The sequence below is a fragment of the Miniopterus schreibersii genome, assembly GCF_964146895.1.
Source record: "Miniopterus schreibersii genome assembly, chromosome: 2".
In the NCBI taxonomy this organism is placed as follows: domain Eukaryota; kingdom Metazoa; phylum Chordata; class Mammalia; order Chiroptera; family Miniopteridae; genus Miniopterus; species Miniopterus schreibersii.
In genome coordinates, this window is record NC_138102.1 from 128,397,199 (window position 1) to 128,417,683 (window position 20,485).

General features: G+C 39.4%; 1 long non-coding RNA gene across 2 annotated transcripts in view; it reads right to left on the bottom strand.

Annotated features, from left to right (window-relative positions):
• LOC308552943 overlaps positions 1–8,790 on the bottom strand; it is a 74,905-nt gene extending 66,115 nt beyond the window's left edge. For both annotated transcript variants that reach the window (XR_013998159.1, XR_013998160.1), the window contains exon 1: positions 8,654–8,790. This is a non-coding gene — a long non-coding RNA (uncharacterized lncRNA). The remainder of the gene's footprint in view (positions 1–8,653) is intronic.
• Positions 8,791–20,485: the final 11,695 nt, after the last annotated feature.

The following is a 20,485-nucleotide window of genomic DNA, read 5'->3' on the forward strand; positions in this document are numbered from 1 at the left end:
CCTCTGATCACCCAAATCTTAAAGACATCTATAGGAAAGAACTGAGCTAGTATCAGAAAACTTGCCTCACTAATCTTTATCACATAGAGCTTTCAAGAAAGCCAAATTTTCTTTGCTATGTGCAAATCCAACACCTTTTTTTATCTGAAAAATCTAGCCTGTAAATGCAAAGCATGAAAAACCCCTTCCACACACACTTTAAGCTCTCAACAATATATATTATATATACTTATACATTGTGTATTATGTCTATATTCATATATAAACATAAAATATACAAATAAATAATGCAATTACACTAGAACTACTACCTGTTAAGACACGTAAGTCAAACAGCAACTCAGGTCTATGCTGTTTATTCACAGTCCAAGGTAGTGACAATATAACAGTGAACAAGACATGGATCATGCATAAGTTTACAATCTACCTAGTAACTTAACAGGCAACTATAGCTTATAGTAAAAAGAATCTTAAGAAACCAGGATTTGAATCCCAATGCTACTTCTTATTAGCTATGTCTCTGAGTCTTAGTTTCCAGAACTATAAAAGGTATTATTGCCATGACTATTAAAATAAAATCATAAAATATAAATGGTTGGCAAACTAGAGAGCACTATACAAATATAAGGTATACTATTACTGTACCTAGCTTTTCATTAAGAAAAAACAAAACACTAGGATACCACCCTGCATACTGCTTACTAGTTGCAAGGGGAAAAAACAGTAATTTTATAGTGAATAAACCAGGTAACATCTTGACCTAACTTAAAATCATTAATGAAGGATAAATGGACATTACGTATATCCAGATGTGATATCCCGAAAGGAACACATCACTTTTGTAGTAGTCTGACTGAAGATAAATAGTCTGAATCAAATGAGGCAAATCAGATCAAATCAGACAAACCCAAATTGAAAAACTTTCTATAAAATAACTGACCTGCATTCTTCAATTTAAAGAAAGACAAAGAAAGATTAAGAAGCTCTTCCAAATTAAAGGAGTGTAAAGAGAAATGACAACCACCATGGCCGGGCAGCTCAGTTGGTTAGAGAGGTTTTGGGTTCGATCCCCAGTCAGGGCACATACAAGAATCAACCAATGAATGCATAAGTGAGTGAAACAACAAATCAATGTTTTTTTCTCTCTCTCCGCCTTCTTCTCTTTCTAAAATCAATCAATAAATTTTTAAAAAAGAGAAAGAAATGACAACCAAATACATGATCAAACTAAAAGAACTGGAATATAAAGTATAGATCAAAGTATCAATGTTAAATTTCTGGAATTTTATAACGGAACGATAATTACTTAAGAAAATATCCTTATTCTTAGGGAATATACCCTGAGGTGTAAGACATAAAAAGGTATACAACCTACTCTTCAATGGTTCACAAAAACAGGTAAAAGGTATACAAGCATCTACTGCATCATTCTTGCAACTTTTCTTTAAGTTTAAAATTATTTCAAAACAAAAAGTTCAAGAAACAGGATACTAACCTCTAGGGGTTTACTTATATAAGCTCTAAACTGTACAATTTTAAAGAACTTTGAAAAATTACTCTATAACCCGGCCAGGCGTGGCTCAGCGGTTGAGCATTGCCCTATGATCCAGCATATTGTGGTTCGATTCCCGGTCAGGGCACATGCCCAGGTTGTGGGCTCGATCCCCAGTCCAGGGCTTGCAGGAGGCAGCCGATCAATGGCTCTCTCATCATTGATGTTTCTCTCTCTCTCCCCCTCTCCCTTCCTCTCTCTGAAATCAATAAAGATATATTTTTTTTAAAATTACTATATAAAATTAACACAGAGAAAGTTCTAAGAAACTTCAGAATTAAATTACAAAACAGCCCTGCCGGTGTGGCTTAGGGGTAGAGTGTCAGCCCTCACACCAAAGGGTCTCAGGTTCCATTCCCAGGCAAGGGCAAATACCTGGGTTGCAAGTTCGTTCTCCAGCCCCGTTGGTGCGCATTAGGGAGGCAACCAATCGATGTGTCTCTCACAATGATGTTTCTCTTTCCCTCTCTCTCTCTCTCTCTCCCCCCCCTTCCACTCTCTCTAAAAATCAATGGAAAAAGTATCCTTGGGGAAAGATTAACAACAACAACAACAGCAACAAACAAGAAAGCATGGCAAACGAGCAAGAGCCAGCAAAAACAAACAGCAGAATCACATCTGAAAAGATATGGCAATTATCAGATACAAAATGAAAAATAAATATATTTAATAGGTTTTTAAGAAAAAATATCTTGAGAACATAATCAAGAAAAGGAGTAATGTCCTGGGCCTGGTGGCTCAGTGAGTTGGAGCATCTTCCAGTATACCAAAGGTTTTGTGTTCAATTCCCAGTCAGGGCAGCTAATATCTCTCTCTTTCTCTCTCTAAAATCATTTTTAAAAACCTAAAACAAAAAACGAAAGGACAGAAGACCTAAGCTATTTCAACCTAACATGACTATTTTGCTTTAGGGAGTCTAACATACATTTCTATATATTTCTATAGCACTCCCAATTTTTAAAATTACCTAACCAAAAACCCTCAAAGGAAACAAATGTTAAGTCTTAATTTAACAGCCACTTGGGCAAGGTTTGCACCTCCAGTTCCCCCCACACACACACTCTAAGTGAACCAGGGAGTCAATAAGCTTCTCATCTAGACAACTGAGTGCAATTTCAATAAACGCTTATGCTAATAACTGGTTTGTGTCCCCAGGAGGACTTCTGTGGCTCCACTTACATAACCCATTACGCAAAGTGCTGAACTATTCTTTCTCTAGAAAGCATTTTGAATACTGGTATTTGTAGTACAAGGTTTACTTGCTATGTTAAATAAAAAAGCTTTTCTTGCTGTAGCTTCAAGGATCTTTCCTGCAGAAGAGGTAAAAAGGAAAGCCAATTTCTACTACTCCACTATGTCAAAGGCAAGTTATTTATCTTGTTGGCTAATCAACAGAGTAATGACTTACAGCAGCACCCTCAGGCAGCCCCCACAGTTCGCCAGTTTCCTCCTGGGACTCCGGTTGAGAAATACTGCCTTAAACAAGTAATTTGGAGCAACTTGTTTGAACTCAACTGAAAACAATCTGAACTGCCCCTTGAAATGTGCTATAAGTAATGTAAAACTTGATAAAATTAAATTCAATGGTGGTGAGAATCACAATATAGTCCCTGTAGGGTAACATGAGGGCAGACTACCACAAACCTAACTTGAATATGCATAAATATATTGGATGAGTACTCTCCCCCAAATCCCTGGTTCTGTTTAAAGCAAGATTATCAGATTTCACAGAACCATAATCTTAAAAGAAAGAAAAGTGCCACCTTTATTTTGCCAAGTACATTTAAAAACAAAATACCAATTACCATCACCATTATTTCATAAACGAACTAATAATGCTTACACCAAAAATGGTAAAAGATACTTTTTGAAAAGAAATCTTTTAAATTCAATAGATTTAGCTTTAAGAGAAGCTAACTCATTCTCATTCTCACTTCAGACAAGTGAAAACATTATCATGGACTGACACCACTCCATAGTACAGCATTGGAGAGTGACAGGTCTAAGCAACCAACTCCCACTTGGAAAAAGAAAGCAACAGTAGGACATGCTCAAACAAAATATTAACCTATTCAATAATGAGGAAATAGAGGCTTGGAGGGTTTTAGGGACTCTCCCAAGGTCACAGACCAAGTATGTGACACAGGTCTGTCTAGTTCCAGAGTCAGAGTCCCAAACCATTATACTAAGTTTCCTCTAATATTCTAACAGTGCTATAAAGATCCGCCCTAATCCAGTCACCTTTGTGACCAATGACAACCGAGGAATTTCCAAGACAGCTGGCGGGAGTGAGAGGTGTGCTCCCTAGCCATCGTTCACACTGAGCTAAATGGAACTCCTGACCTTCGCCTCATTAATACCAGGCTCACTGCAACTAAGCCAACCAGCCCAGACAAAGCACACACAAAACCCCCGCCTCCAACAACACTGAGGCAGGACTCTTAGGACATTCCCAAGTGCCTGTGATATAGTGAAAAACATATTCCTGAAAAACAAAATGAACATATTAATTTCAAGAAGGAAATAAACACTTCCATGGTAACTCAGTTTAAAATTAATAAACTTGCCCTCAAAACGTTACAACTGTAAGCCTCACTCCGCAAACTATTAGTCTTTTATACACTAATACACTGACTCCCTCTATCTAAATATCTAAACAGAAAACCACACATAATTCTATAACTCTATAGTTCTTAAACAGTTTCCAAATTAAAATAGATTTTACATATGTATCACTACATGATGGTTAAAAGTATCTTATCATTCTATGCTTCTAAGATAATCAAAACATTAGAGAAAAAACTATTCCTGTTAATCAAAAGTACTAATTAAAGAGTTAGAAGAGAAATATGTAGCTAAATACCATTTTCTATGAAAGGCACGATTAGCAGTCAGTAGTAACAGGAGGTACAAAAATTATCTTTGATTATTTAGAGGTTCTTGATATTGAAACCAAAATTGAAAGTTATGCATATAAATAAACAGAATACTGTATCGGAGATTTGCTTCCAAATCTTCACATATCACTTGCCAGCAAATGTCCAAAAGAAACCACCAAACAGCTCTTAAAAAACCAAAGTCTGACCGTCTAGACCAAATGATATGAAACAGTTTGTTCTCCCTGAAATAGGGCAATGATAGCATAGTATTCTTGAAAACAATGGCAAGAAAAGTTTACTCCCCACTGGATTTTCCTTTTCTTTTCCTTTTTATTGATTTTGAGAGAGAGAAAGAGAAACATCGATTGTTGTTCCACTTACTTGTGCAGAGAGCCTGATATGCCAAGGATGCTCTAACCAATTCAGCTACCCAACCAGGGCCCCAATTGGATTTTCAGTGATCAGATTCTTTCTATCCTATCTGAATCTGCAATATGAGGGAGCAGTACACAGACTACCAAGTTTTTTACCCACTATATAAAATTATCTATTTAGTGTCTTTTCCTTCTGTTTTACACAGATGCCATCTAAAAGAGTTTCTTTCCCTTCTAAACTTTCCATTAATTCTTTCATCTCCTTAGACAGACTCAACTAGTACATGTATTGTATTGTCTGCGCTCATGTTTAATATATGCCGAGCACTGCTCTCTCTCTCATGAACTACAAACCCACATTTCCAAAAGCCTCTGAGCATTTCCAGTGTTTGGCAAGTATATAAAAAACATATTCAACATATTCAAAACTGATCTCACTATGAACCCCTCTGCCCATATTTCTAGTACTAGTACCACCATCGCCATCATTCACACTTAAAATGAGTATAGCCTTCAACTTCAACTTCCTCCAAACCTTTCCCAACAACCCTCCTTCCACCACCTAGTAAATCATCCCAATGCCATTATGCTTGCCCAGTATGTATACTACTGTCGATCCTTGAGCAACGTGGGGGTTAGGGGCACCTGCAAACCCCCAACAGTAAAAAAACCACATGTAACTTTTGACTCCCCCAAAATCTTAATAGCCTACTATTGACCAGAAGTGTTACCAATAGCATAAACAGCTGATTAACATACAGGGGGGGCAAAAGTGAGTTTACAGTTGTGCATACACAAAACAGTTTATTCTAGTACTATTACTTATTAATTATTGTATTATTTTCCATATGAACAACTGTAAGCCTACTTTTGCCCCACCCTGTATATTTTGTATGTTATATGTATTATATGTTGTATTCTTACAAAAAAGCAAGCTAGAGAAAAGAAAATGTTATTAATAAATTTACATTTATAGTACTGTACATATTTATTGAAAAAAACCCACATATAAATGGCCCCACACAGTACCGACCCACGTTTTTCAAGGGTCAACTCTATATAGTGAAAGTCAGTTTTCTACAACAAAAAAATTCTACACACTATACTTTTAGACCTTAGTAGTTTCTCATTACCTCCCAAATTGCTGAACTCCTAAATACAGCATTTCAACATGTCCCAGCTCCAAATTAAATTTCAAACCTCACCTCTTATTCCCCAAAATGAACCTTATATTCTAGGTAATCTGGCCCACTAACTTTTCTCTCACTACACCATGAACTTTTCCCTCCTCCACGCTTTTGCTCACATCATTACTTTTATTGAAAAAGCCTTCTTCATCCACCTATTCCCAACCTCTAAATTTATGTCTTAAAAGTCTTACCCTCTGCAATGTTAAACTCAGGTTATCAGTTTATTGGAAGGTAGCATGATGTAGTGGAAAGGCACAGGCCTTGGCACCAGGCAGATCCGGATTCAAATTAGCACTCAGTTACCTGCTAGCTACATAGTCCCCAACTAGCAGAGAGCCTGGTGCTCACTTAGTGCTCAATAAATAAAACAGCTTCAGAGCTAACTTTAGAAGTACTACTATACCTCCACCACTCTCCATAATTATTCTAGCTAAAAATGAACCCATTTTCCTTTCATACAACTCTAAACTTTAGGTCAAACCAATACATTTACATATATGTCTTTATATTGTAAATTTTTATGCAAATATCTTACATCCCCTTCTAGATTTCAAAATTCCTAAAGACCAAAGACTTAATCTTTGTATCCTATAAAGCCTAATAATGCTTTTCATGAAGTACACACTACCACCTCCAATTTAAAAAACTGTTTAATACGCTTAAGCAATACAACTCATCTCTTCATGATTTCTGACACATCATAGAATGTTATTGCCAAAACATGAATCTTAGTTGGTAGGGCTGTATCTTTATTTGCTCCTACATGGTTGTCTTACATAGCAAATGTTCAATATCAGTTGAATGGACTTGAATAATATAATTTACAATGCAAATGTTCAATACCTATTGAACTGACTTGAACATAATAAAATTTACAATGCCTAAGGGTATCTGATTTACCCCAAGTATCTTTTTCTGTTGTTACCATTCTTGAAATATTTCCCTTCAAAACACATTAACTACCATCAGTACGAATCCATAACCATATCTAACTTGACTCCTTTTCCAGATTCTCTCAATTACAATATTCCAACCATATGCTCTAAACAATTAACCACTTCAAATGGCTAAGAATCTACAGTTTCTGTCTAAAAGTAAATGTCGGGCAACTAACCTTCCCTCCACAATCTTTTCCAGGAACTTAAAAAATCATCCACCCTTTGCCTGTTGAAGATCAGCAACCCCGAAATAAATTTTCTTTTGCATAGGAGAGCTCACTGAACTTGTCGCTTCACTCTATTTTCCCTAATATTACCTCCCCTGACAGTGGTGGGAGGAGAGGGAATGAGATAAGCACTCAAATAACTACAGTATAAGTCCTAATATAAGCACAAGATGAGAAACGCAGGAAAGTGTCACGTGCTTCACGACGGCGGTTTGTGTACACTTTACACTGCAAAAACACTGCTCATCTGCTGACAGTCATAATCTGCAGTAGCTGCATTCCCTTATGATCATAACTGAAAAATAACTATTAAATGTGGGGGCGAAACACACTGTATTTCCTACAACTCTTTCAGCAGTAGTTTATTACCTAAAATCTGTTCATTAAAAATACATTACTTTCTCCCTTAGGAAATTCTCAATTTATCCGAGCTAAACACGTCATAAAATAAGTTCTTAAAATAACTAAATAAGTAAATAAAACAAATCACCTCTGCCCACCTGTGTGAACTCTGCATTGCAGCAACAGCTCTAACAGTATATAAGGAACCTCTCAGGAGTTACCAAGAACAATTAGAAGTTAAGGAAAATGACAGTTCCAAACACGAAGGTATACAAACTTCGGAGAAGAGGGAGTATAGTAATTCTCCAACCCTCTGCAATCTATTCGTGCAACAACCGCAGATTGAACTCATCATACGATCGTGACTTCAAATAGCCACAGGAATTAGGAATACAGATTAGACAATTGCATCATTTTTTTACGTCTGCAAGAAAATAATAAAACTTATCTGAACCGATTTTCCTCAAGTTGTTTTAAGAAGTGACTTGAACAATAGCGTGAGCAAGCTTTCCAGTCACTAAAGATTATGGGAGGCACGCTGGTGCCACACTGACCTATCCAGAGCCCGTCCCAAGCGCAGTCCAGATCCCGGGCTACCCCTAAACGCGTCGGGATGAAAAGCTTTGCAAAAGATCGCCGGCACCTACACGCGCATCGCCCCGCCCTGGGATTGAGGAGCCACCACCTCTGGGACCCGGGCTAATAACGAGCCCGAAGGCAGACCCAGGAGACGAAAAAGTGGGGAACTGGATCCCAAGATTGAGTCTGGTGTCCAGGTTCCCAGCCCCACCCAGGTCGGACATAGAAAACCAAATCTAGGCGGCACTGCGAAGATTTGGGGCAGCAAAAAAGAGGGGATCGGATGGACCGAGGCCCAGCCCATTCCCACTCTCCGGTCCCAACAGCAACAACAGCTCCGGGAACCCCCTCCCCGGCTCCGCCCCGCCCACCCCACGGCCCCGCCGCCCGCTCCTTCCCCGCCCGCAGGTTAGGCAAAGACCGCGGCGATCGACAAGCAGCTTCCCCGAACCCCGACAGTCCAGCCCAGCCCGCAGCCAGGAGCCCGGAGCTCGGAGCGGGCAGCCGGGGCCCGAGGGCGCCAGCCCCGACACGGCCCGCAGCCGTCCCAGGCCGTCCCCCCGGCCACTCACCGGCGGCCCGGGCGCTGGGAGGGGTCAGGGCGCGGGTCAGCGGGTGCGGATCCTCGGGCTCCGACCCGGGCAGAAGCCCCTACTCGGAGGCGATCGAGCTTCAGCGGCTGTGCCTACAAGGCCTCTCTCCGGCCCGATCCTTGGAAAAGCACTTCCGGGGGAGCGGGAGAGGGAAGGGTTTTGGCACCGGAACTGCTCGCGGGCAGGAGCGGCCGGGCCTCCCAGGCGGGGCGGGGCGGGCCTCTCCCCCGGCGTCCGCCACCCCGCCCCCGGACTGTCCATAACCCTTTCTGCCCCGCGGACCCTCGGTTCCCAGGCTGCCGCTGCTCTTCGGTTGTTCCGTTCCAGCCGCCTAATTTTATGTCGGAGGAAACCGAGGCTCAGAGAATATAGGTGACAAGGGTTCCGCGCATACCCCCGGCCTCTGCTCTCTCCAGTATTCTCTCCACTCCAGTCGGCCTCTTTTAAAAACAATGACAGTTGGCTCTTCTTGAAGGCTTACCAGCTGCTGGGCACCGATTCAGCGCTTCAGGTGCTTGACTCAGTTAATCACCCCCAAGCCCCTTGAGACTGGGGTTATACTGTGCATCTTGCAGAAGAGGGAACCGGCCAAAAATGCAAACGCAATACCACAAACGTTGGCTCTTGATTTTAACTTTTGTGTAAAAATCTCGTCTACCCCAACAAGATTTTTAAATTCTTCAAACGCAGGAACCAAATTGTGTTCTTTGTTCCATCATCGCTTGGAGCTTCAACAGGGGACAAGAGCTAGGGGCTCAGGGATCTTACTGCCTGGGTCCTGTTATTGACGTTTACTTTTTTACCCTGGGGAGGTTGCTTGACCTCTCCAAGCTTCAGTTTCCTCATTTCTAATATATGTGTATGTATGTTTGTATATACATATATAATCATCTCGGGATTGTTGTAGGAATTCAAAGCGAAAATGCTGATAAACACTTAAGTGTACCTAGTACGATTCAAATAACTCATCATGGGTAGGAACAATTTCTCTCCCAGTGGAGTCACTCTGACAGGGAGTAATTTGGAAAACTGTGGATTAGCAATAGGCAACAGAAGAGGTTAGTTAAGGAAATGAAAGAAGAGTAGAGGTTTTTGCAATGGGAAAAATGAAGGTAGGTGAGCCGAAGAATGTCCTGTGGCCAGCATGGATCCTTGTGACGCTATGTGCCAAGACAGTATGAGGACCCACAGTCAGTTTGCCAGGCAGGGAACTGAGGGGGGGAAGGAAAAAAAAGGGATTCCTCAGCCACAGAATCAGGAAGGCATGAAACATCTGAGGCAGACTCTGTATCTCAGGCCAGATACGGGGGAAATAAAGCCTCTTAGCATGCATACTATCTGCAAAACAAATTTATAAGCATCTCTTAAAAACTGGGGGGGGGGGGAGATTTTTTTAATTTTCTACTTAAAAAGGCAGGAGACATGGAAATGGTTTACAGCCATTATTACGAATTTAAGGTGCAAACAATGCCTTTGCTATTGGCTTTATTTACAATGCTATCTTGTTTATTTTATTTCTGTGATCGCAGAAGTGTTTGTAAATACTTCCCTAATACCCAAGTTTAAGCAGCCTTTCATGCCTTGGAGTGTGAAAGAATAAAAAACAGAGCCTGGGTTGGCAGGACTCACTAACTTCTCTTTCCACCAAGGGCTTAGAGGAAGAGTGAGAGGAATCCTGAATCACAGACATTCTCAGGCTCCCTGAGAGACACAGAAGTGCTAGAGGTTTGTCATTTAACCTAGTCATCTAACTAGTAAATGGTGTGGTCAGGACCTGAATGTGGGTCTATCTCCTCAGATGGTTTTCACCACTATACCAGTGGTTCTCGAACTTGAGAGTGCCTCAGAATCACCTGGAAGCCTTGATAAACACAGATTGCAAGGCTCCACCCCCAGAATTATACATAACCGTGCTAGTGCTTGCCTGAGGTCTAGTCCCTGGACTACCAGCATCAGCATCACCTGTGAACTTGCTACATACGCAAATTATTAGGCCCGACTCCAGACCCTGTGAATCAGAAACTCTGGGGTGGGGCCCAGCAATCTGTGTTTTAACAGGCCTTCCAGGTGATTCTAGTACATTCTCAAGTTTTAGAACCATTGTACTCTACTCTCTTGTCTTCCACATACTCCTTTTTTCTAATTGCCCCAACAGGAATAGTTCTACAGAAGCAAAAGTTCTTGCCATTGAATTGACATATTTTTATTCATATTTTGCTCTCAGCGGGAGAGGAGGCTAGAAAAAAATTGTATTAATGTGGGAATTTTTTTTTATTACTTTAAATTTGTACTGAAATTTAACCAGATAATTCTGGGTTGGGGGTGGAACTAATCTTATTTGAGAACTATTCTGTGCCAGGGCTTTACATGCATTTTCTAGATTAATCTTCACTACACTGCTATGAGGTTTTATGGTCTTAATTTTACAGAAGGGAAAAAACTAAGACTTAGATGAAGTAATTGACTTAAGGCCGCATTCTTATTAAGGGGCAGAAATCAGGATTGTTCAAACAAAGATCCCTCTAATTCCAAAATTCATGATCTTTCCACTTCGTGGCAGGAGCTTGGAGATCAAATTCCAGTGTGGGCTCCACCACCCCAACTATGCAACATTGAGTAAGCGATTTAATCTCTATTTCAATTTCTCCATCTATAAATAATGTTATCATAAATCTGCCCCTCCCACACTGGAATGTTAGAACAAATGAGGAAATAAAAGTGTAAGCTCTTTGAGCTTTTTGAAGAAAAACAATAAAAAGGCAAGTTGTTCTAGTACTGTATGTTTAGCCAAGTGTTGCTATGTGAGCCTGAGTATTGCCTCTTCCCTGATTATCTCCTAATTCATGTATAAGAGGTCCGACGGCTATACTTGATGGCAAAGAAAAATTGTTTGACTTCATTTGTCAGTGTCTCCTGGAGGTTAAGGAAAATGACAGATCATTTTATGCGTTGATTTACAAAATTACAGGGAATCTCTCACCAGGTTCGTAGGCTCCAGGTTGTTGCCAAATTGCTGGCCCATTCTCATCTTAGAGATGTTTTCTCCAAACTCTTTTTTCCTCCCCATTACAGGCACCCGTCCACACTCCTGCCTCTACCCACTAGGTAAAGACTTAAAATTCCTCTTTCTTTATTTTCCCCCCTCTTACTTTATTATGTATAAGGATTTAGCTGTCAATCCTCCACTCAGGCCAGATTCCAGGCCTATGTTTACTGACAGAATCGTCTGGGTATCACAATTCCGGGGGTACCATTCACAAAGAATACAGCCTGAATGGTGCTCAACGGGGTGCCAATTGCAGAGGCCACAATAGGAATGGTCCCCCTGGAACTGTGCAAGGTTGTGGCCCTTTCTATGCATAGCTCCCACCCCCCAATCCATTAAAGTGTTTTGTTAAACAAAAGAGCCATCTACTTGGGTATCACCATTTGCCAAGCTTTCAAATAATGGATTTCTTTGTTTTTGCTTTTTTTATAGTGGGCCTGATCAAATACTTAAACCACCAGCCTTAAGTCCTGGCTTCCACACTCTGCTATGGCACTTTTCACTCTGTCCTGTGACATTATTGCCTATCTCCCCACTAGACTTGTGAGTTTCATGAAGACTTTGTCATATTTTGTCTTCCTCACCTTGTATCCATGCCTTGGCACAAGTGCTTGAAAAGCATTTGCTGATATGAATACAGCACAGTGTACTCCTATGTAGGTACTAGTATAATTGGCAGAGATTTGACAAATCGCCCTCAAGTGTGTTGTGTGACCCACAGAGGTTTGTACCTAGAAATATATTAAGCCAAAAATTTTAAATTGCGAAATGTCACATTAAAAATAGTAATCCCAGTTTTTAGAGTTCCTTGAAAATGTAGACACTGGCTGACAGGGCGTGCATCCCACAAAGCATCAGTGTCTGTAGTTCAGATGCAGCAGTTTTATTAGGTTGTACAGTGAGTTGGCCTCACTCACATGTGAAATCTTCATGATGGGCCCCGAGTTTGGAGCCACCGGTATATGGGATCATATGGATGTTTTGGAGAAACAAGTATAAAATTTTGCCTTATAGATTTTACACCTGCTCATAACTGTGTATTCCAGTGTTTTCTGAGATAATTTTAAATTGTTTTTCTGGGGTAGAAAATTGTGCTGTACCACTTCTTTTTTTTTTTAAATTCTTTTTTTAAATCCTCATCTGAGGATTCCATTGCTTTTCCGAGAGAGTGGAAAGAAAAGAGTGAGAGAAAGAGAGAAACATCGATGTGAGAGAGACACATCGATTGATTGCCTCCCGCACACACCCCAACCGGGACTGGGGATCGAGTCTGCAACCAAGGTACTTGCCCTTGGCCAGAAACAAACTTGGGACCCTTCAAGTCCACAGGCTGTTGCTCTAACCACTTAACCAAACCAGCTAGAGCATATTATACCATTTCTAAACAAGCCAGGCAAGTGCAGGTATCAAATTATAAATGTCATTACCACCAACATTTTAATGGAGTTATAGCTGATGTTGTTAACTGCCTTGGAGATAGAAAAGACAAATAATAGCAAATACATGAATAAATTTCATAATAACTAACTTTATGGAATGTGATCCTCTTTCTTTCTTCTTCTGGGTGGGGAAGCATAAGCACAGCTAGTACAGGTAACTGGCAAGTAATGTCGGCAGGATTAGAACCCAGGTAGTCTGTCTCTACAGACATGGTCTTAACCACTAATGTTTATGGAGCCTTTCCCATGTGCGATGGTCATGACTGCCTCCCAACTGAAAGAGACTACCAGATTTATGGAAGAGTGTGTGCATTTCTTTCAGGCCTTTTATAGGGTGCTGCAATAAACCCACACAGCTCCTTCTCATCTCTCTCTCCGTCTCACCCCAAGCCGTACTGATATGTTTATAATCTTCAGGTTTGAAGTGTACAAACTGCCAGACATCTAAGACTTCCTTTACTTCAATATAATTCTTGCACAAAGTTTATTTTTATTGCAAGTTATTGTGAAGAGTCCTATGCATGTGGTGAATAAAAGGCATCTTTTAAAGACAATGGAAGCAATTTGAGGCAATATAATATTGACACTGAAAACCAATATCTGCAGTCAAATTGTGCTTCTGTGGAGAAATGGGAGACAGCAAGGTTGAATGACATGAATGCAGTGAAAACTCAAAATAGAGAACCTAAAAGGAAATGGTATTGATTTTTAACATATTTTACATTTAACTTTTAATTAAATACTGAGCAAAAGATTGGAAGAGACAACTTCCTTTAAAAGGTTTAAAGGATTGCCCAGCTGGTATGGCTCAGTGGTTGAGTATCGACCTATGATCCAGGAGGTCATGGTTCGCTTCCTGGTCAGGGCATATGCCCCAGTTGTGGGTTCAATCCCCAGTAGGGGGCATTCAGGAGGCAGCCCATCAATGACTCTCATCGTTGATGTTTCTATCTCTCTCCTCCCTTCCTCTCTCTGAAATCAATAAAAATATATTTTTTTTAAAAATTTTTAAAGGTTAAAGGATTAAACTTCTGTTGTCCAGATGGAGCTGTTTCTCTGAGTCTCAGGAATTTAAGAGGTTGTATTTAACCTTCACTATTATGAAGACGTGGCTCATCTTACTCTGCCTCAGTTTCTCTTTCTGCAAAATATGCATGGTAAGTGCATCTTTATTTGGTAGAGATGTTATGAGTCATAGCTAATAAATGATCATAAAGTACAGTTCTTTGAAGTATAAAGCACTGCATAATTACTAAATACTATAATAATACCATAATAATCATCTTCATAATAATAGTAATTTTCAACCAACACATCAACCAAACCCAGATGCCTTTACTCAGCTCCCAATTAGACAAAAGTGTAAATGCCAACTATGAAATAAAGTAAAAATCTTAAACCACAGACTAGTCCCACTCCCTTCTTCTTTCCTATGCAGATTATAAATTTAGTCTGCCAGAGACACATCTCAGTTCCACCACTTGCTAGCTGTGTGACCTACTCACACAAAATAGTTAAACTTCTCCAGCCTCTTTTTCTTCAACTGTAAAATGAAAGGAATAGTAATTCCCACCTCCCAGGGTTGTTGTGAGAAGTATCCTGGCAGACTGTAAGCTCAATGAATGTTAGTGTTGATGATGACTGGCAGCAATATCTGAAAAATAACTAATAGCAGGCAGCTATCTAACCATGTTATTGGATGAAAGAGAAAGAAAAATCAATACACTCAATTTGGAGGATAATTTGAGCTGCCCCCTAGATTACGTTAACATTTATCAAATATAAGCACTTTAATATTAAACTTTGATAGAAAAAGAAAAAGTGAAGTATTTTACATTCCCAGTGTGCTTGTTTGTTTGTATTTAGTAATTGTGCATGAAATAAATGACTATATTTTGATTATAGATGATTAGGGAAGGAAATAGAGTAAAATGGAATGCTCCAGCTCACTCCTTTCTGCAGGTGTAACTACTATTAATGATCTGGTGTGTTCCTTTGCAGATATTTTTCTGTGCATTTACATTCATATAAACAAAACAGAATTACCCAATACGTGGATGAAATATGTACTTAAGGCACCAGCAAACCAGGATCTAAAAGAATTTTATAAATTTGACATTTTTACTAATGCATAGACATAAAAAATCAGAATTTGTTGGGACTTCCTTATATTTATTTAATTTTAACATGATTTTCATCTTAAAGTAAATAATAAGATATTATTTCATATGCACCATAAGCTCTTCAGTACTCAGGACCTCCCTGAAGATCTTAATCCAACCTTACTTTATAAATATCTCCATATTTTTTAGAACATAAATATAATCATATTGTTTTGCAACTTGCCTTATTTCTGTGAGTGATTTTAAACGTAGTGGTATTTACTTAGCAGCAAGCTAAATGAGAAAGAATTTTCACCATACCTGCCTTTTTTACTCCCCTAAGAACTTTCCCTGTATAAGGGTCCTATTAGAACAATTTGAGTTTCAAAAGCTTCCTTTCTTGGTAAAGCAAATTTTATTTTCCATCACATTTTCAAGCCAATGTAATACGATCCTTTTTTTTAATCTCCACAGAGTGTGTGATGGAGAGAAATCCTGCGGACCAGGAGTTTTCTAAATGGTGACTATGGAGAGGTGCCAAGGAAATCGAGCAGTGCCAAATGCAAAATCCTCAAGTTGCTCCATAAACCAACAGAAATCCATTTGGGAGCTAGATTTCACTGAGGCAGGAAGTATTTCACCTACGAAGATAGAGCACACATGGAATAAGGAAGGAAAGTAAAGCTATGTTGTATTTCAGGAGACAGTAAGAAGGAACGTTCACTGAAGAAAAGACCAATGACCTTTAGTGAGGGAAGAAAGAATGCTTAAACAATAGTTTGTGACTACATGTTTTTAAAACATGTCCCTTATAGTAAATAACTGCTGAAATTTTATTATTCTTTCAGTAAGCTCAATGCACTTAGAAGATACAAACATATATGTAAAGAGAATCCAGAGTTATGTATATGCAACTACTGCAAATGTTTATTACACACTTACTGTGATCAAGTGGCTCAGGGGATACCAAGACAATACATGCAGAGCTCTGTACCAGTGTCTGGCATTGGAATACAATCCTTTTTCAATCTCCACAGTGTGTGACTCTAAGTCACAGAACCTGTCCCCTAAGAAACAAAAATGTCAGTTGGAGAGATGAGCTATGGACTCACAAAAAGAACTACAATAATGCAAAGCATCCTGTGATCAGTGCTGAGTGACTAACAGAGCTGCTAATTTTCGGAGACCTCTTCCACTGTTCATGGTCTTAAGACCCAGTCAGTAAGAGGTAGAATCTAAACAGTGTCTTCAAGGATCTGCAGAAATTATAGGGAAAGGAGGAAAATGAAAAGAACCCCAGCTTTCAAAGAAGTATAAAAGTGTACAGGTAACACTCAGAAGACACTGAGCAGATCCTTTTTACTGAAACGAAGAGTTTAGGCTCTACTGAAGGGTCTTGACCACTAAATTAAGATATTTGGGCATTACCTTTTTAGGCAATGATGAATGAAAGCTGGTTTCCTGCCTGTGTAGAAACATAATTAAAGTACACTTTTAGAAGAACTATTTCTTTTTCATGAAGGAAATTTGCAAAACACAGAAAAGCGTTTTTTAAAAAATCACTTGGAAACCCACCATCCAGAAATGTTACGCTTATGATAGATAAACTTCAGAATTTTTTCTGGTCGTGTGTGTATTTGTGTATATATTTGTGTGTGTATGTACATGTTTGTGTGTAAATTGGGATTATGCTTTTTTCACTCAATACTACTTTGCAAATATTTTTTATTAAAAATCACAATTGCACTGTATTTCTTCACATAAGTGTAATATATTGTACTTAACCAATTTTACAGGTTGTTGTTTTTTTTTACCCAGGCACAAACAACTAAAATTAATCCAAGGTTAATTTAGGCAGTATGCAGAGTGAGCTGGAGTGAGGATAAGCTGAGAAGAGGAGGAACATTTATAAGAAGCTACCGGTAGCGAACTGCTTCTATCAATTACGGCATATTCACACAGAATAGATTAGTTTACAACTATTATATTGAAATATAACTATCATTTCCAAGAATGCTGCTGCTCCCTGTGTACTATTATGGAGTAAATTCCCAAGCGTATTTTCTCTTCTCCCTAATCTCTTCAATTTGGAGTGCTCCAAAGTTAGTCCCTTCTCTTCTCCTCCAACTATGTTTCCTCCTTGATGATCTCATCCAGTCCCAAGGATTTAAACATTGTCTACTTGCTAGCCTCTTGGTGATGCATTATGGAAAGGGGAATTTCTAAGCAGAAGTAGATACAAGTTTTCTGAAAAAGAATTCAAAATTGTAAGTTAAGAAGAAGAGGATGCCTGCTGCACTCCTATGTTATGCACAAGGAAAAATTACAAATACAAAATGCTGGTGTCCTGCTCTGGGAGGGGTCCTGGGAAACGAGGGGCCTTGGAGCTGGCCAAATGCTACAGCTCAAGCAAGGGAGCGGAGGCAAGAGCTGAATGGTATGAAGAAATCCATAAGGGACATGACTATGGAAAAGTCAGAGGATGGGTGGCAAAGAATCACCAAATTTGAACAACTTGCTCTTTGACCTCTATTCAGTCCGATATTTATAGTATAACAACCTGAAAATGTCATTTGATTTGGGCTTCTAATAAATGGTGCATAACTCATTGTGAGGGCAGAAAGGGAGAAAGTCTCTGCGGGCTAATTAACATAAAAGCTCCAGAGACAGACGGCAAATGCACAGGACTCTTCATTTCCAATACCTTTTCCACCTCAAAGTTTCTCTCGTCGTTTCTATTACAAGTTCTGTGTTTCACTGAGTGACACCTTCAGCTAAAAGTTGCAAAGAATTTTCTTTCCATGTTGAAAAGGCCTGGCTACTTTGATATGGCTGCAGCTTGCCCCCCATTCTGTGTGAGTACAAACATGTAAAAATATTTATACATCTCTCCAATCTATAGAAAACCATTTGGGGGTCTTGAAAACAGTCCCTTTACAGATGGAGAGAATGTGAGAGAAATGCCCTCAGTGTGCTGGCTAAAAACTGTAATGCCTGCCCAGCACTGTGCCTCCTCTCATAACAGGGGATGCTCTGCTGAATGAGCCCTTGTATGTCAAGATTCAAAAAGTTCTTGTTTGCTCTGGTTGAACAAAGCTCTCACAGACAGTGGGATCTGCAGGGTAGCCACCAAGTGTGTTAAACCAATGTTCCCTCCACCGCATTGCCGAATAGTTTATCGTAATGGCAGTTCTCACCTTCATGTATAGAGGCCGGTGTTCGCCTCGCCGCACTGCACAGAGCTCCCACTGACTTCAAAGGAAATGACATAGAACAGAACCCCACGGTGTAAGGAGAAACAAGCAGCATCTGATCAGAATCAGGCCATATTTTTTTTCATTCTTTCTGTATAACTGGCTAAATTCATATACAGAATATCTAAAGGCCACCTTTCACTTCAACAGTTTATTAATTGTCAGACGTCCATGCACTTATTGGGGAGCTCCGACACTGAACTGCTTTTTATGTAGGAGGGAAAGGGGGGGTTGTGTTGTAAAGAAATCCACCCCAACCCCACGTTTTTCTTGGTCTACAGGATCCCCAAGAGACCACAGTGATTGGGGGGAGCTTAGTGGCTCATTTTACTTAAAGCTGGCCTTGAGACAAGGAGAGAGAGGAGAAAAAGAGGAGAGAGGGAGAAGGAAGGGGAGGAAGAGAAAAAGAAAATATAAGTATGCTTATTAAATCTCTGGAGAGCGAAGATCTCGTTCTAAGCTTAAAAGCAAGGGAAGGAGTCACTAAAGATGAGTAAATTTCACTACAAAAAGCGAAAACTTCTACGTGTCAAAAATTAAAATAAGATTGATTTAAATGGCAAATAAAAAGCTGGAGAAAATATTGGTGACAGCTTTGACAGGTAAAGGATTAATATTCTTAGAATTTTCTACAGATTGGCTAAAATATAACAAAATAAGTTTCAGGCGGACAAAGAAATGTTTAACAAAATTTCTAAAAATGCTTAACAAAAATGTTTTTAACAAGATTTCTAAAAATGTAAAAATTTCTGAAAATCTTTAACAAAAGCAAAGTATAGGTGAATATCTGACCTCTGAAGGGGGAAAGGAATTTGAAGCTTAAGGAGTAACTAGGAAGGCCCTGGCCAGGTAGCTCAGTTGGTTAGAGCGTTGTCCTGATACATCAAGGTTGCAGGTTCTTCGATCCGGGTCAGGGCACATACAAGAATCAATCAATGAATGCATAAATAAGTGGAACAGCAAAAATCAATGTTTATCTCTCTCTCTCCTCCTCCTCCCTTCTACTCTCTCTCTAAAATCAATAATAAAAAAATAGGTTCTCTCTCTCCCTGTCTCTCTCTCTCAAAACAATAATAAAATTTTTAAAAAGTAGCAAAAGATGAACATATTTGGCCATATAAGAAAATTTAAATTCTGTATATTTTTAAAGAATAAAGAAAAAAATTTAAATACCAGTTAACTTGGAAAATATTTGCAGTGAAAGGCAATTCTTCTTCTAAACTTATAAGTACCTCAAGAAAGTTCATTTTTAAAAAAAAGCACTAAGATTACCACAGGAAAAAACAAGATTCATACAATTCTCAGAAACAAATGAAAATGGCTAATAAACATTTGAAAATGTTCAATGTTACTAATAAGCAATAAGATCAATGAAATAAAAAAAATTTCATTTCTGATTGACAAATACAAAAATAATGAAACTGTATTGTAGCCTTTTCAAATGTAAGCAATAAACAGAAATTGTAAATTTTTATCTTTCATCTTTTTTTTTTTAAATGTCTTTATTGATTTCAGAGAGAGGAAAGGAGAGGGAGAGAGAGAGAGAAACATCAGTGAGGAGAGAGTCATTGATCGGCTGCCTCCTGCACGCCCCCGTCTGGGGATTGAGCCCACAACCCAGGCATGTGCCCTGACTAGGAAGCGAACCCCGATCTTCTGGATCCTAGGTCGATGTTCAACTGCTGAGCCATGCCCTGCCGGGCAGAAATTGTAAATTTTTAAAAAATATATATCTTTATTGATTTCAGAGAGAGGAAAGGAGAGGGAGAGAGAGATAGAAACATCAGTAATGAGAGAGTCATTGATCGGCTGCCTCCTGCACGCCCCCAACTAGGGATCGAGCCCACAACCCGGGCATGTGCCTGACTGGGAATCCAACTGCAATCTCCTGGATCCTAGGTCGATGTTCAACCGCTGAGCCTGTCCGGCCGGGCTGTAATTTTTTTTTTAAAGTACCTTTTCAAAGTAGC